Here is a 17,316-nt window from a genome sequence, read left to right as displayed (position 1 = left end):
GCCATCATTTTAGAAGATTCTTCGTTCTCATCTTTCAGCTTTCATCCTCAATTCTTCTCCATTGTTGTCTCTTCGTTCGTCTCTCGATTATCCGGTGCCTTGTTCAAGTTTCCTCTCAGGTGGCTCATGAGCTCTTCATTCTCATGTTTCTCCATTAATTCGTGGTGTTCCCATTCAATTGTGAATTCTTACCGGTGTTTCTTGCAACATTTCTTCTATTTTGTGCTTTATTTATCTCTCTGTCTCTTCAAGATTCTTTCAAGAGGAATAAGTTGTATGCTAAATCCGTTGATTGTCGTCAATTTAACTTGATGAAGGATAAGCATAACATAATTCTTATTCTTGTTCTTCCTTCTTCCAAGAGATTTCAATTCTTCTTCCGGACTGGCTCATGATATCAATTCCTTTTCTCAAGTGTTCTTATCTTTTCTTTTCCGGAGTTCCAAGTTTTATCAAGTATCTCTTTGTGAGCTTCATCTAAATCTTTGCAAGGCTTCAATATTATTCTTTCATCCTTCATATCGTTGCATTATTCATTTATATACGGAGGTCCTTCTTGGAGGTTCATCAAGGATGTGATTCATTCTCATGTGTTCTTCAAGATTCCTGTTGGAATACCTCAAGTATTCTTTCTCTTCCATTTTCAGTGCATTTGTTCTTCCATTATCCTTTGAGGTTGTATTATAGCATTCTTGTTAGTGTAGGAGCCTCGAAGAGATTTCCTTTCAAGAATGAGATAATTAAACCCACCAATTCTATGATCATGAGATGTTCGCAACCCATGATTTCTTCATTAAGCTATCTTGGTTTGGATTTCGCCTAAAGCTTTCCCTATGGATTGTTGCCATCATGGTGCTTGTCATTAATCCAAGTTCTCAATGTATCCTCTTGGTGTAAGAAATTGTTCATATCTTGTTTCTCCCAATCAACCCTTGTTTTCTGTTAGTGGTTGGTTGTCACTTCATTAGTTTGAAAGGTTTCCATAAGCCCACTACTATCTGGTTCTTTTCGTTGTTGTTTTTCCAACAACTCCGTTCAATTCTTCTCGCAAGGGTGCTTGTCAAGTTCATTTGAGATAGTAGTTGTCATTCTCTCTTTATTCTCTTCTTCCGTATGAGCTAGTTCCTATTCTATTGTTTCGGAGGCATTGTGATGTTGCTCTTTTGGATCTTGGTTGTTCTATCAAGATCATGGTGTTCGCTTGCTCTATTTACTTGTTTGTTGTGAATATTGTCTATTTCTTCCATCTTATCGAATTTTTTGTCCCATTTTCCTACCGAAGTGCTGCCGAAATTTTCCGTGAATTCTTGCTTCTTTCTCATATCGTTCCTCATCGCCTTGCAACCTTCAAGGATCGTTGTTTTCACTCATTCGTCGAAGAAGCGACTAATTTTTACCTCTTGTTCTTTCTCATCCTCTCCCCGCTTCCATTCTTGGATCTCGGGGCGAGATCCTCTTGTAGTGTAGGAGAGTTGTGACAGCCCGACGCCGACGTTCCAGAAGATTCCCCTCTCTTTCCGTTTTCGTCGTGTGGCTTATTTCATTTGTCGTGTCATCATCGCATCATGCGCATCATCTGCATTGCATCGGCATCTCCGTTGCCGCCAGTTTTCAAAACTTGCATCCCTTATTAGTTGCCGCTTCTCTTCGCGTTCGTCGTTGTTCGTTCCGAGCCTGATCGCACACGCACACGCCCGCGGCACCGTTGAAACCCTGTTTTAAAAGTGTGCATAAAACTTTCTCTGATCGAGGTGAAACTTGGCACGCGGTCGTGATTAGTTATAGCTAGGCCGCGTGTCGAATTTCGTCGCGATCGGAGTTCGTGTGGTACCCGAACGGTCGTCCATAGTGGCACCGTATTCGGTCTACCGTCGGACGTGTGTCGATGTTTTCAAATACGTTGTCGGGTCGCCCGTTTTCCCTCTCATCTTCGCCTAGCCCCTCTGCACAGTGCGTTGACCCTACGCGCGTCCCAGTCCGAAAACCTCCCGAAACCCGAATCGGGCGATCGTGACCGTTGGGTCCGGATCAACCCCGTTTTACCGCAAAACGTCATCGGTTTGTCCATAGGACTCCCTAACCTAATTATCTCGACCATCCAATCTAAATCGGAGGGTCCAGATGAACCTAGCCCTAACCTAGTTATATAAATAGAGAACCAACCCTAAAATCTAGGAGGATTGTCCCATCTAACCACCCAGCCGCCGCCACCCCTGTTCCATCTCCTTCCTCGTTTTTCCTCCTTGACCAACCCCTGCTCGATCCAGATCCTCCCCAGCCAGCAAAGGAGGCATCTGGCGACCGCAGAGACGTGCGCCCGTACCTGGTCCAATCCAGTGCGCTCTCAAGCAGCCAGCCCTTGGATGGACTCAATCTCGAGCAGCCAGCCACCCCCGATCTCAAGTTGCAGACCACCGAGCCCAAGGTCAAGCTGTCGCTCTCTCCTCCTCCTCCGGTTTCACATATTCCCTCTCTCAAATCTCTCTCTTCCTCCTTTTTGTTCTCTCTGTGCAGTAGCAGCACGCCATGGCCACCACAAGCTCCAGATCGCACCAGGCCACCTCGTCACCGGGATGGATTCCCATGCTCAGATCCCCTCTTTCCTCCTCGTACTGGATGCTCGTCGGACTCCCATCAAGCCTCGCCAGGTTCAGCACCGAAGCCGCAGGTAAGTACTCACCAGATCCATCTTGTCCGCGTGTGCCTGGCCGCGTGTGTTCGTGTAGAAGGAGTCCCGCTACCTCTTTAGTATATGTTGTTCTCCCTTGCACTCATGTCACCCGCACATGCACAGCCGAGTTGGCTAGCGCTGCTCTAACCGACCAGGAGATCGTGGGTTCAAGTCCCCGCGGATGCATTTCTATTTTTCATGAATTTTTTCCCTTTCCATAGGATTAGTTTCTACCTCGGTTCACTTAACTTCGAGGCCCTGTTAGTTCACACAACAGGAGCCAGACCAACTGGTTAGTGTCGTGGATTCAACCCAGGGGTCTCCCTTTCCATAGGATTAGTTTCTGCCTCGGTTCACTTAACTTCGAGGCCCTGTTAGTTCACACAACACGAGCCAGACCAACTGGTTAGTGCCCTGGATTCAACCCAGGGGTCTGGGGTTCGAATCCCAGCTTTGCCCTATAATTGTTTCCCCTGTCATTTTTTTTGCTGCATTAGGATTTTGCTAGATTTCACAGAAATTGCATATTGTTTTCAAACCCCCCGTAGATTTCAAACCGTGCATCGGATCGGAGTGATATAAATAAGTAACTTGCCTAGGATTTCGCGTAGAACAAGAATTTCCAACTCTCGTGCATAATTAGAACTGATTAGTGTCCTGTTTGCATCGGTTTGCGTGTCGACGTGTTGAAAACGGTTTAGGTCGTAACTATTTGTCCGTAGCTCCATTGGAGATGTGCCATATATGTAAATGAACCAGAACGACGAGTGGAATCACGTGAACCACTTTGTTTTGCCGTTTGACAAACCTAAAATGTGATTAGGACAAATCTGGGCAGAATTAAGATTTAACACGTGCGGTCATTTCGGAGATGCTATATGACGTTTCCGGCCTCATTTAAAATGCCTAGCTAGGTAGATTAATTTGTGCTTCACCCCATGTCATGTTAACAACATTTTAATATTGCCGTGTTAATAAACGGGAATGAACTAAATAATTAAACGTGGAGCTTCGTCGATATACAACTCGTTGCATATCGAGCTTCACTTAATGTGTAGTGTTTGATTGTTGTGATTATCATGCCGTGCATTAGACCGTTCATGCATCATGTGTGTCTTGCATCGTGTGGTGTATATCGTGTGTTGATTTGTGTTTCCGGTTTGCTTTGTCTCGATAGAGTTCCGCACCGTGCCGGATTGTGAGGACCCGTTCGACTACGTCGGTTCGTCCGCTTCACGGAGTCATTCTTCTTCCAAGCGGGATCTCAGGCAAGATGACCATTTCCCCAGATACCATTACTATCATTGCCATGCTAGTTTTATCGCTTCTATCGATTATGTCTCGTTGTCTACCACCTGTTAAATATCAGCCTCTCAACAATGCCATGTTAACCTTCAACTTCTTCGACCTAGCAAACCATTGATTGGCCATGTTACCGCTTGCTTAACCCTGTGTTAGCGTTGCTAGTTGCAGGTGCATTGCTTCCATGTGGAAGCATCGGTTCCTTGTTACATCACCATATTAATTGCTATTTAAACTTAATGCACCTATACACTTGGTAAAAGGTGGAAGGCTCGGTCTTTCTAGCCTGGTGTTTTGTTCCACCTTTGCCCCCTTAGTTTCCGACTACCGGTGTTAAGTTCCATAAATGAGCGCTCCTAACAGGATCGGGGTTGTTATGGGGACCCCCTTGATAATTCGTTTTAGATTAAAGCTGGTCTGGCAAGGCCCAACTTTGGTACTACATTTGCCTAATAACCTAATAATAAAGCATAGGGACCCGCCGGCACCCGCGGACTAATTTAATCAACCCCCGGGCCAGTGCTCCTCATGAGTGTTGGTCCCACCTGAGCGATGTCCGGCGCCCCTCCGGTCACCCGGAGGTTTAGCGATCCCGACGTCTAGCTCATCCGCCGTGTCCTGAGAATGAGGTACGCGACTCCTATCGGGATCGTCGACACGTCGGGCGGCCTTGCTGGATTAGTTTTACCTTTGACGAGATATCTTGTGCATCGGGATTTCGGTGAGGCTTTGGGTAATCTCAGAGTTGTTGTTTTCCACTAGGGAATCCGATGAGATCGCGAGCTTCATGATTGAGGATTTCTATGCGGCTTGTGGTAATTTGTGATGGACTAATTGGAGCACCCCTGCAGGGTTAAATCTTTTCGGAAAGTCGTGCCCGCGGTTATGTGGCTACGTGGAAGCTTTGTTTAACACTGGTCTAGATAACTTGAAGTTAACTTAATTAAAATATGCCAACTGTGTGCGTAACCGTGACTGTCTCTTTCGTGAGTTCCTTCTCCGATCGAGGACACGGTGGGGTTATGTCTGATGTAGGTAGGTGTTCAGGATCATTCTTTTGGTCATCAGTAGTTCACGTCCGCTATGTGTAGATCTTCCCCCTCTTATTTCTTGTACTCGTAAGTTAGCCACCAAATATATGCTTAGCCGCTGCTGCAACCTCACCACTTAACCATGCCTCACCCATTAAGCTTTGCTAGTCTTGATACCTTTGGAAATGAGATTGCTGAGTCCCCTGCGGCTCACAGATTACTACAACACCAGTTGCAGGTACAGGTAAAGGTTACTTGACGCGAGCGCATTGATTGTTCACTTGGAGTTGCCTCTTCTTCTTCATCATCGATCTAGGATGGGTTCCAGGCCGGCAGCCTGGGATAGCAAGGATGGACGTCGTTCTTTATTTTCTCGTTTGTTTTCGTCCGTAGTCAGACCCTGCTCTTACTCTTGATGAATATGTAATGTACTGATGTGACTCTGATGTAGCTTGTGGCGAGTGTAAGCCAACTCTCTATGTATATCTCTTCTTTTCAGTACATGTACTTGTAACGATATCCATTCTTGCGACACGACGAGATGCGCTTCTATCCCTGACGAGGCCTTCGTGCCAAATTGAGGATAGGGTCGCATCTTGGGCGTGACAGTACTAGCCATGTAAAAGTGAGAATACAGTAATCTAACACCAATATAAATAGAAATCAAGTTTGATACAGTACCTAAAGAGGTGGTAGTTTGTTTTCTTGTGCTAATGATATCACGAGTTTCTGTTTAAGTTTTGTGTTGTGAAGTTTTCAAGTTTTCGGTGATGTTCTCATGGACAAAGGGATAAAGAGTGTAAAGAGCTCAAGCTTGGGGATGCCCAAGGCATCCCAAGCCAAATTAAAGGACACCAAAAAGCCTAAGCTTGGGGATGCCCTGGGAAGGCATCCCCTCTTTCGTCTTCAATCCATCGGTAACATTACTTGGAGCTATATTTTTATTCACCACATGATATGTGTTTTGCTTGGAGCGTCTTGTATCGTAGGAGTCTTTTCTTTTTGTTGTGTCACAATCATCCTTGTTGCACACCTTTTGAGAGAGACATGCACTCATCGTGAATTTTCTAGAATACTCATTGAGCTTCGCTTATATCTTTTTAGTTAGGCAATTTATCTCACATGTGCTTCACTTGTATCTTTTGAGCTAGATAACTTTGCTCTAAGTGCTTCACTTAGATTTTTTAGAGCACGGCGGTGTCATATTTTGGAGAAATAATAACTCTCGATCTTCACTTATATCTTTTTGAGAGTGCTCTCTCTCGGTAACTTGGTAGTTGGCTTGTGCTATGAAAGTAGTCCCAAAGGTGATAGGCACCCAAAGAGGATACAATAAAACTTCCAATTTCTTGTGCATTGATTAGAAAGAGAAGTTTGATTCCTCTCAATTAATTTTGAGACATGGATTTGTTAATATTAAGAGTTATGTTAGTAGGGTGTTGTGAACCTATAAATACTTGTGTTGAAGTTAGTGATTCCCGTAACATGCACGTATGGTGAACCGCTATGTTAGGAAGTCGGAGCATAATTGATTTATTGATTGTCATCCTTTGTGTTGCGGTCGGGATCGCGGGATGGTTAACACCTACCAACCCTTCCACTAGGAGTATGCATTTAGCACTTTGTTTCGATTACTAATAAAAACTTTCGCAATAAGTATGTGAGTTCTTCATGACTAATGTGAGTCCATGGTATAGATGCACTTTCACCTTCCACCATTGCTAGCCTCTCTAGTGTTGCGCAACTTTCGCCGGTACACAAAACCACCATATACCTTCCTCAAAACAGCCACCATACCTACCTACTATGGCATTTTCATAGCCATTCCGAGATATATTGCCATGCAACTCCCACCATTCCGTCTCATGACATGTGCCGTCACTTTCATATTGCCATAGCATGATCGTAAGATAGCTGGCGAGATGTTTCAACTTCATACGCCAAGCTAGATCGTTGCACATCCCGGTACACTATCGGAGGCATTTCCTACAGAGTCATCATCGTTCTAAGCATTGAGCCTTGAGTAAATGAAAGTATGATGATCATCATTATGAGAGCATCGTCCCATGTGAGGAAATAAAAAAAGAGGCCAAAGTTGCCCACTAAAGAGAGAGAGAGAGAGAGAGAGAGAGAGAGAGAGATGGAAAGAGGGCAAAGTTCCCAAACAAAAAGAAAGAAAACAGAGAAGGGACAATGCTACTATCTTTTTCCACACTTGTGCTTCATAATAGCACCCTGTTCTTCATGATTGAGAGTCTCTTGTTTTGTCACCACCATATGCTAGTGGGAATCTTCATTATATAACTTGGCTTGTATATTCCAATGATGGGCTTCCTCAAAATTTCCCTAGGTCTTCGTGAGCAAGCAAGTTGGATGCACACCCACTAGTTCTCCTTTTGAGCTTTCATACACTTATAGCTCTAAGTGCATCCATTGCATGGTAATCCCTACTCTTTCACATTGATATCTATTGATGGGCATCTCCATAGCCCTTTGATACGCCGAGTCGATGTGACCATCTCCTCCTTTTTGTCTCACAACCTCCACCGCACTCTATTCCACCTATGGTGCTATATCCATGGCTCACACTCATGTATTGCGTGAGAGTTGAAAAAGGTTTGAGAAAGTAAGAGTGCGAAAACAATTACTTGGCCAATATCGGGGTTGTGCATGATTTAAATTAGTTGTGTGGGGATGATGGAGCATAGCCACACTATACGATTATGTAGGGATAATTTTCTTTGGCCTTGTTATTTCAAAAGTTTATGATTACTTTGCTAGTATGCTTGAAGTATTATTGTTTTCATGTCAATAGCAAACTATTGCTTTGAATCTTACGGATCTGAACATTCATGACACATGAAAGAAGTTAGAAAGGACAAATAAGCTAGGTAGCATTACACATCAAACATTCATTCTTTATCACTTCCCTACTCGAGGACGAGCAAGAGTTAAGCTTGGGGATGCTTGATACGTCTCCAACGTATCTATAATTTTTTATGGTTCCATGCTATTATCTTGTCAAACTTTGGATGTTTTGTATGCCTTTTATATCTTTTTGGGACTAACTTATTAACTCAGTGCCAAGTGCCAGTTCCTGTTTTTTCTGTGTTTTTGACCCTTTTTAGAGGAGAATATTAAACGGAGTCCAAACGGAATAAAACCTCCGAAAAGATTTTTTCCGAAACAGAAGATACGCAAGGAGCGTGAGAACCAAGGCAGAGGCTACAAGGGGAGGCCACAAGCCCCCTAGGCGCGGCTAGGGGGCCCGCAGCTAGCAGGCTTGTGGGCCCCCTGTGGCTCGTCTGCCCTACTTCTTCCGCCTATAAATCCCCGAAAAATCCAAAACCACGGGAGAGATCCACGAAAATACTCTTCCGCCGCCGCAAGCTTCTGTCTCCGCAAGATCACATCTGGGGCACGTTCTGGTGCCCTGCCGGAGGGGGATTCGGATACGGAGGGCTTCTTCATCAACACCATGGCCTCTTCGATGATGCGTGAGTAGTTCACCATAGACCTTCGGGTCCATAGCTAGTAGTTAGATGGCTTCTTCTCTCTCTTGGATCTTCAATACAAAGTTCTCCATGATCTTCATGGATATATCCGATGTAATCTTCTTTTGCGGTGTGTTTGTCGAGATCCGATGAATTGTGGATTTATGATCAGATTATCTATGAATCTTATTTGAGCTTCTTCTGATCTCTTATATGCATGATTTCCTATCCTTGTAATTCTCTTCGAGTTGTGGGTTTTGTTTGGCCAACTTGATCTATGATTCTTGCAATGGGAGAAGTGCTTGGTTTTGGGTTCATACCGTGCGGTGACCTCTCCCAGTGACATCAAGGGTAAAAAGATAGGGTTTATATCTATTGCACGAATTTATCCCTCTACATCATGTCATCTTGCTTAAGGCGTTACTATGTTCGTCATGAACTCAATACACTAGATGCATGCTGGATAGCAGTCGATGTGTGGAGTAATAGTAGTAGATGCAGAAAGTATCAGTCTACTTGTCTCGGACATGATGCCTATATGTATGATAATTGCCTTAGATATCATCATGACTTTGCGCGGTTCTATCAATTGCTCAACGGTAATTCGTTCACCCACCGTAATATTTGCTATCTTGAGAGAAGCCTCTAGTGAACACTATGGCCCCGGGTCTACTTCACATAATATTTTCCTACTGGATTGATACCTTGGTTCTCAAACTGAGGGAAATACTTACTGCTACTGTGCTGCATCACCCTTTCCTCTTCAAGGGAAAAATCCAAGGCGAGCTCAAGAGGTAGCAGTCCTCACGTCCCTCGATCCGCCCCGCGAACCGTCCCGTGATCCGTCCCACGATCCGCTCCGATCTAGTGCCCAACGGACGGCACCTCCGCGTTCAGCACACGTACAGCTTGATGATGATCTCGGCCTTCTTGGTCCATCAAGCAAGACGGATAATTAGATGAGTTCTCCGGCAGCGTGACAGCGCTCTGGTGGTGGTGAAGGATCTACTCATGCAGGGCTCCGCCCGAGCTCCGCAGAAATACGATCTAGAGGTAAAACTTTGGTGTCTAGATCTGAGTTGCACGTGCCAAAGTTGTCTCAAATCAGCCCTAAATCACTAGATATATCTGAGGGAGGGGGAAGGACTTGCCTTGAGGGCCAAGCCCCCAAGTTGCACCGGCCAAGAGAAGGAGTAGGACTCCTACTCCAATCCTACTCAAAATAGGATTGGAAAGTGGAGTCCTTCTCTTCCTTCCCACCTTTCCTTTTCTTTCTTCCTTTCTTTGGTCTTCTCTCTATGGCGCATAGGACTTATTGGGCTGTCCCACCAGCCCACTAAGGGCTGGTGCGCCACCCATAAATCCTTTGGGCATCCCCCGGGAGGGTTTCCCCCCTCCCGGTGAACTTCCGGAACCCATTTGTCACTCCCGGTACATTCCCGGTAATGCCCGAAAACTTTTTGGTAACCAAATGAAGTCATCCTATATATCAATCTTCATTTTAGGACCATTACGGAAACCCTAGTGACATCAGTGATCTCATCCGGGACTCTGAACAACATTCGGTAACCACGCATATAACTCAACTATACTAAAACATCGTTGAACGTTAAGTGTGCAGACCCCGCGGGTTCGAGAACTATGCAGACATGCCTCGAGGTACTCCTCGGTCAATATCCAATAGCGGGACCTGGATGCCCATATTGGATCCTACATATTCTCCGAAGATCTTATCGGTTGAACCTCAGTGTCAAGGATTCATATAATCCCGTATGTCATTCCCTTTGTCCTTCGGTATGTTACTTGCCCGAGATACGATCGTCGGTATCCGCATACCTATTTCAATCTCGTTACCGGCAAGTCTCTTTACTCGTTCCGTAATACAAGATCCCGTGACTTACACTTAGTCACATTGCTTGCAAGGCTTGTGTGTGATGTTGTATTACTGAGTGGGCCCCGAGATACCTCTCCGTCACACGGAGTAACAAATCCTAGTCTTGATCCATACTAACTCAACGGACACCTACGGAGATACCTGTAGAGCACCTTTATAGTCACCCAGTTACATTGTGACGTTTGATACACACAAGGCATTCCTCCGGTGCCAGTGAGTTATATGATCTCATGGTCATAGGAACTAATACTTGACACGCAGAAAACTATAGCAATAAAATGACACAATCAATATGCTACGTTCGTACTTTGGGTCTAGTCCATCACATGATTCTCCTAATGATGTGATCCAGTTATCAAGCAACAACACTTTGCACATAGTCAGATAACCTTGACTATCCTTGATCAACTGGCTATCCAACTAGAGGCTTGTTAGGGACATTGTTGTGTCTATGTATCAACACATGTATCTATGTTTTCATTCAATACAATTATAGCATGGATAATAAACGATTATCTTTAAACATGAAATATAATAACAACTATTTATCATTGCCTCTCGGGCATATTTCCAACACTATGGACCCATAGGTCTGTGGTGAACTACTCACGCATCATCGGAGGGGCCATGGAGTTGATGTAGATGCCCTCCGTGATCAATTCCCTCTCCGGCAGATTACCGAAAAAGGCTCCGAGATTGGATCTCACGGGAACAGAGGCTCTCGGCAGTGGAAAAGTATTTTGTGGTTATTTTTAGCGATGGGGAATATTTGGGAATTTATAGGCCGAAAAATAGGGTTAGGACACTTGTAGGGGACCCACAAGTCACGGGGGCCCTGCAGGCTTGTGGCCTCCCGGCAGGTGTCGTTCCCCCTACTCAAAGTCTTCTGGGTTTCTTCTGGTGCAAGTAAAATCTTTCCGGAGATTTTATTCCGTTTGGACTCCATGTAATATTCCTTATCTGCAATACTCAAAAACATGGAAAAAACAGAAACATGCACTAGGCTCTAGTTTAATAGGTTAGTCCCAAAAATAATATAAAACAACATATTAATGCATACAAAACATCCAAAACAGATAATATAATAGCATGGAACAATCAAAAATTATAGATACATTGGAGACATATCACTTAGCAGTAGGAGTACACTTGGGAAAACAAATTTTAGATAACACAATAGTACTCTATTGTAAAGATGCAAAGATCTTCAAAAGTACCAAGATATTGAAGACATATTGAAAATATAATTTGATGATAGATATGTCTCCAAGAGAATTTAGAGCTTTCTCCCCTAAGGATGAATAAGTAAGATTTTCCTCTCCCCTGGATCACAGCATGTAGATATTGGGAGTAGGTAGGGTGAGACAAGTTCAAACAAAAGATAGTAAAGCAATTATATTTGAACCAATCACTCTCCCCCTTAATATGTAAGGTTTGATATGTCTCCCCTTAGGTAGATCTCCCCTTGGGTAGTCCTTCCTTTAGGAACATATATCTCCCCCCTTTCGATATTTATCCTCCTTATGTAAGCTTATCGGTGATATTTCTCCCCCTTTACGGTTTTCGGCCAGTTTTCCTTATAAACTGGTCAACTAGATTGTTCTTAATGCAAAGGCACAACTCCTGTTGGTTTCTCAAAAAAAAATATTTCTCCCCCTTTATATAGGTTTATTGGAAGCTTTGATATTTCTTCCCCTTTGGCATTAATTTAAAAAAGGTCACACGGTAAGGGCTCATTGAGAGAAAGGGATCCTGGATACTTGTCTCTTTGATAAGGGTTCCTTTAAAGTTCTCCCCTTTGATAGTAGGTAAGGGTTCATTGAATGTTCTACCTCTTTGATATGGATAAGAGTTCCTTGAACTATATCCCCCTATGTTAGGGATCCTAGATGATTCTCCCTCTTATATTGTGGGATCATTGAGGGTTTCTCCCACCAGAGAAGTTTTCTCCCCCTAGAAAGTAATGTAATAGGATTTTGTTTCCAAAACTGTTCAATAAGATCTTAGAAGGAAATTAAACTTGGGATCCTTGACGATCTTTCTCCCCTAAGACAAAAGTCCATAAACGTCAGAATATCATAGGCAGTGAGAGATGTCGGAGTTACCAAGGCAATATGGTTCGGTAGAACCGAGAATGATAACACGCCTATGAGAGAAATCGGTTGGACCGAGTTTCCGAGATAGGTGAAACCGAATTGTGAAAGAAAACATAAAACAACACCAAAAAACAAGTTTTCTTTTATTTTTGAAATATACATACATATAGATGAGAGTTGAATGGTTCCAAGAATTTATGCAATGAAAATGTGAACCATACAAGAAACTCCATCTAGATGTAGGGCGGTGACCAGGTCAACTATATTAGAGTACTTGACTGGAGGAGTTGATACGTCTCCAACGTATCTATAATTTTTTATGGTTTCATGCTATTATCTTGTCAAACTTTGGATGTTTTGCATGCCTTTTATTTATTTTTTGGGACTAACTTATTAACTCAGTGCCAAGTGCTAGTTCCTATTTTTTCCATGTTTTTGACCCCTTTCAGAGGAGATTTGAAACGGAGTCCAAACACAAGAAAATCCTCGAAAAGATTTTTTCTGGAACGGAAGAAGATCGGAGGACTTGGGAGCCAAGAAAGAAGAGCCCCAGGGGCCCCACAAGCCCCCACCCCGCGGCCAGGGGGGCGCGCCATCCAGGCTTGTGGGCCCCCTGGAGGTCCCCTGACCTAGATCTGGCGCCTATATATTCCCAAAAAAATCAAGAGATCATCGCAATCGCTTTTCCACAGCCGCAAGCTTCTGTCTCTGCAAGATCCCATCTGGGGCACGTCCTGGTGCCCTGCCGGAGGGGGATTCGGACACGAAAGGCTTCTCCATCAACACCATGACCTCTCCGATGATGCGTGAGTAGTTCACCATAGACCTACGGGTCCATAGCTAGTAACTAGATGGCTTCTTCTCTCTCTTGGATCTTCAATACAAAGTTCTCCATGATCTTCATGGAGATCTATCCGATGTAATCTTCTTTTGCGGTGTGTTTGTCGAGATCCGATGAATTGTGGATTTATGATCAGATTATCTATGAATCTTATTTGAGTTTCTTCTGATCTCTCTTATGCATGATTTCATATCCTTGTAATTCTCTTCGAGTTGTGGGTTTTGTCTGGCCAACTAGATCTATGATTCTTGCAATGGGAGAAGTGCTTGGTTTTGGGTTCATACCGTGCGGTGACCTCACCCAGTGACAGAAGGGGTAGCGAGGCACACATCATGTTGTTGGCATCAAGGGTAAAAAGATGGGGGTTTCATCATTGGTTTGAGATTATCCCTCTACATCATGTCATCTTGCTTAAAGTGGTACTCTGTTTGTCATGAACTCAATACACTAGATGCATGCTGGATAGCGGTCGATGTCTGGAGTAATAGTAGTAGATGCATAAAGTATCGGTCTACTTGTCTCAGACGTGATGCCTATATGTATGATCATTGCCTTAGATATCGTCATGACTTTGCGCGGTTCTATCAATTGCTCGACAGTAATTTGTTCACCCACCGTAATACTTGCTATTTTGAGAGAAGCCTCTAGTGAACACTATGGCCCCCAGGGTCTACTCCTCACCATATTTTCAGCATTACACTTTTTACTTCGTTGCACTTTCCGCCTTCAGATCTAACTTTGCAAACAATCTTGAAGGGATTGACAACCCCTTTGAAGCGTTGGGTGCAAGCTTGTTTGTGTTTGCGGAGGTACTCTGGACTTGACGAGACTCTCCTTCTGGATCGATACCTTGGTTCTCAAACTTAGGGAAATACTTACTGCTCCTGTGCTGCATCACACTTTCCTCCTCAAGGGAAAAACCAACGCAAGCCCAATCTCCGTCAACGTGTCAATTTCTGGCACTGTTGTTTGAGAAATAGCACGAGTCAACCAAGAATTCTTGATCATAGGTCATAGTCATCATTAACTGCAAAATGGGGTTAGCATTTTATATTGATCTTTTAATGTCTTCATATCACTTGAGTTTCTTTACCTCATGACTTGGTGCAAAGCTTTATCAAGGATATGAGTACATACCTTCGAATGATGTTGATGACATAGCATGTAGGTGAACTTGTTGTGGATGCTCAAAGTTAATGAAGATCATCTTGAGTTGGGAGCTATCCTTGTTGTTTTGGTTCACTTCTCACCTACAATGGTTAGTCATGCAAGGAAGAACTGTTGGAAATATTCCCTAGAGGCAATAATAAATTTGTTATTATTATATTTCCTGGTTCATGATAATTGTCAATTATTCATGCTATAAATGTATTAACCGGAAACCGTAATACATGTGTGAATATATAGATCACAATGTGTCCCTAGTGAGCCTCTTGTTGACTAGCTCGTTGATCAATAGATGATCATGGTTTCCTGATCATGGACATTGGATGTCATTGATAACGGGATCACATCATTGGGGAATGATGTGATGGACAAGACCCAATCCAAAGCATAGGACTAGATCGTGTTGTCCGTCTGCTAAAGCTTTTCTAATGTCAAGTATCATTTCCTTAGACCATGAGATTGTGCAACTCCCAGATACCGTAGGAGTGCTTTGGGTGTACCAAATGTCACAATGTAACTAGGTGATTATAAAGGTGCACTACAGGTATCTCCGAAAGTGTTTGTTCGGTTGTACGAATCGAGACTGGGATTTGTCACTCCGTGTAACGGAGAGGTATCTCTAGGCCCACTCGGTAATCCATCATCATATTGAGGTCAGTGTGACTAAGGAATTAACCACGGTATGATGTGTTACGGAACGAGTAAAGAGTCTTGCCGGTAACAATATTGAACAAGGTATAGGGATACCGACGATCGAATCTCAGGCAAGTATCATACCGGTAGACAAAGGGAATTGCATACGGGATTGATTGAATCCCCAACATCGTGGTTCATCCGATGAGATCATCATGGAACATGTGGGAACCAACATGGATATCGAGACCCCCAATGTTGGTTATTGACCGGAGAGGTGTCTCGGTCATGTCTGGATGCTTCCCGAACCCATAGGGTCTACACACTTAAGGTTCGATGACACTAGGGTTATATGGGAATAGTGTACGTAGTTATTGAAGGTTGTTCGAAGTCCCAGATGAGATCCCGGACGTCACGAGGAGTTCCGGAATAGTCCGGAGGTAAATATTCATATATAGGAAGTGAGGATTTGATCACCGGAAGTGTTTCGGGCGTCGCCGGTAATGTATCGGGACCACCGAAAGGGTTTCGGGGGTCCACCGGGAAGGGCCACCAGCCCCGAAGGGGTACATGGGACAAAAGTATATGGGAACCATACCATAAGTGGGTTTAGGGTTTAGGGTTCCCGGACATCACGGGGAGTTCCGGAATGGTCCAGAGGTAAAGATTCATATATAGGAAGTGAGGATTTGATCGCCGGAAGTATTTCACGGATCACCGGTAATGTACCAGGACCACCGGAAGGGTTCCGGGGGTCCACCAAGAAGGGTAAATAGCATTGGCATATCAACGTTGTGGCTGTCACGTAGGTAAGAAGCATTCTTGCTAGAAATCCTACTCAACCACGTAAAACATGCAACAACAATTAGAGGACGTCTAGCTTGTTTTTGCAGGGTATGCTATGTGATGTGATATGGCCAAAAGGATGTGATGTTACATATGTGATGTATGAGATTTATCATGTTCTTTTAATAGGATTCATGACTTGCATGTCGATGAGTATGATAACCAGCAGGAGCCATAGGAGTTGTCTTAATTTATTGTATGAGATGCAATGCCATCTGATTACTTTACTTTATTGCTAAACGTTAGCTATAGTAGTAGAAGTAATAGTTGGCGTGACGACTTCACGGAAACACAATGATGGAGATCATGGTGTCATGCCGGTGACAATGATGATCATGGTGCCCCGAAGATGGACATCGAAGGAGCAAGATGATATTGGCCATATCATGTCACTATATGATTGCATGTAATGTTTATCATGTTTTTCATCTTAATGCTTAGAACGACGGTAGCAAAGATAAGATGATCCCTCATCAAAATTTCGAGATAAGTATTCCCCTAAGTGTGCACTGTTGCGAAGGATCGTTGTCTCAAAGCACCAAGTGATGATCGGGTGTGATAGATTCTAACATTCGCATACAACGGGTGTAAGCCAGTTTACACACGCAAAACACTTAGGTTGACTCGACGAGCCTAGCATGTACAGACATGGCCTCGAATACGGAGACCGAAAGGTCGAACATGAGTTGTATGGTTGATATGATCAACATGGAGATGCTCACCATTGATGACTAGTTCGTCTCACGTGATGATCGGACACGGGCTAGTCGACGTGGATCATGTAACACTCGGATGACTAGAGGGATGTCGATCTAAGTGGGAGTTCATTAGTAATTTAATTAGATAAACTTAATTATCATGAATTTAGTCTAAAATTTTCTTTACAAATATTGTAGATCCAATTGCCAAAGCAAATATCTCATTCAACTTCAACGCGTTCCTACAGAAAACCAAGCTGAAAGATGATGGGAGCAACTATGCGGACTGGGCTCGTAACTTAAAGCTCATCCTCAGTGCTTACAAGAAGGCATATGTCCTTAATGCACCGCTAGGTGAAACTCCCATTCCCGCAGCAACCCAGGACGTTAGGAATGTGTGGCAGACGCGGAGTGATAACTACTCTCTAGTTCAGTGTGGCATGCTTTACAGTTTAGAACCGGGGCTCCAAAGGCGTTTTGAGCAACACGGAGCGTATGAGATGTTCGAGGAGCTGCAACTTGTTTTTCAAGCTCATGCCCGGGTCAAGAGATATGAAGTCTCCGACAAGTTCTTTACCTGTAAGAGGGAGGAGAATAGTTTTGTCCGTGAGCACATACTCAGAATGTCTGGGTTGCACAACCG

The sequence above is a fragment of the Hordeum vulgare genome, chromosome 1H (assembly GCF_904849725.1).
Source record: "Hordeum vulgare subsp. vulgare chromosome 1H, MorexV3_pseudomolecules_assembly, whole genome shotgun sequence".
NCBI lineage: Eukaryota > Viridiplantae > Streptophyta > Magnoliopsida > Poales > Poaceae > Hordeum > Hordeum vulgare.
This window is presented reverse-complemented; position numbering follows the sequence as displayed.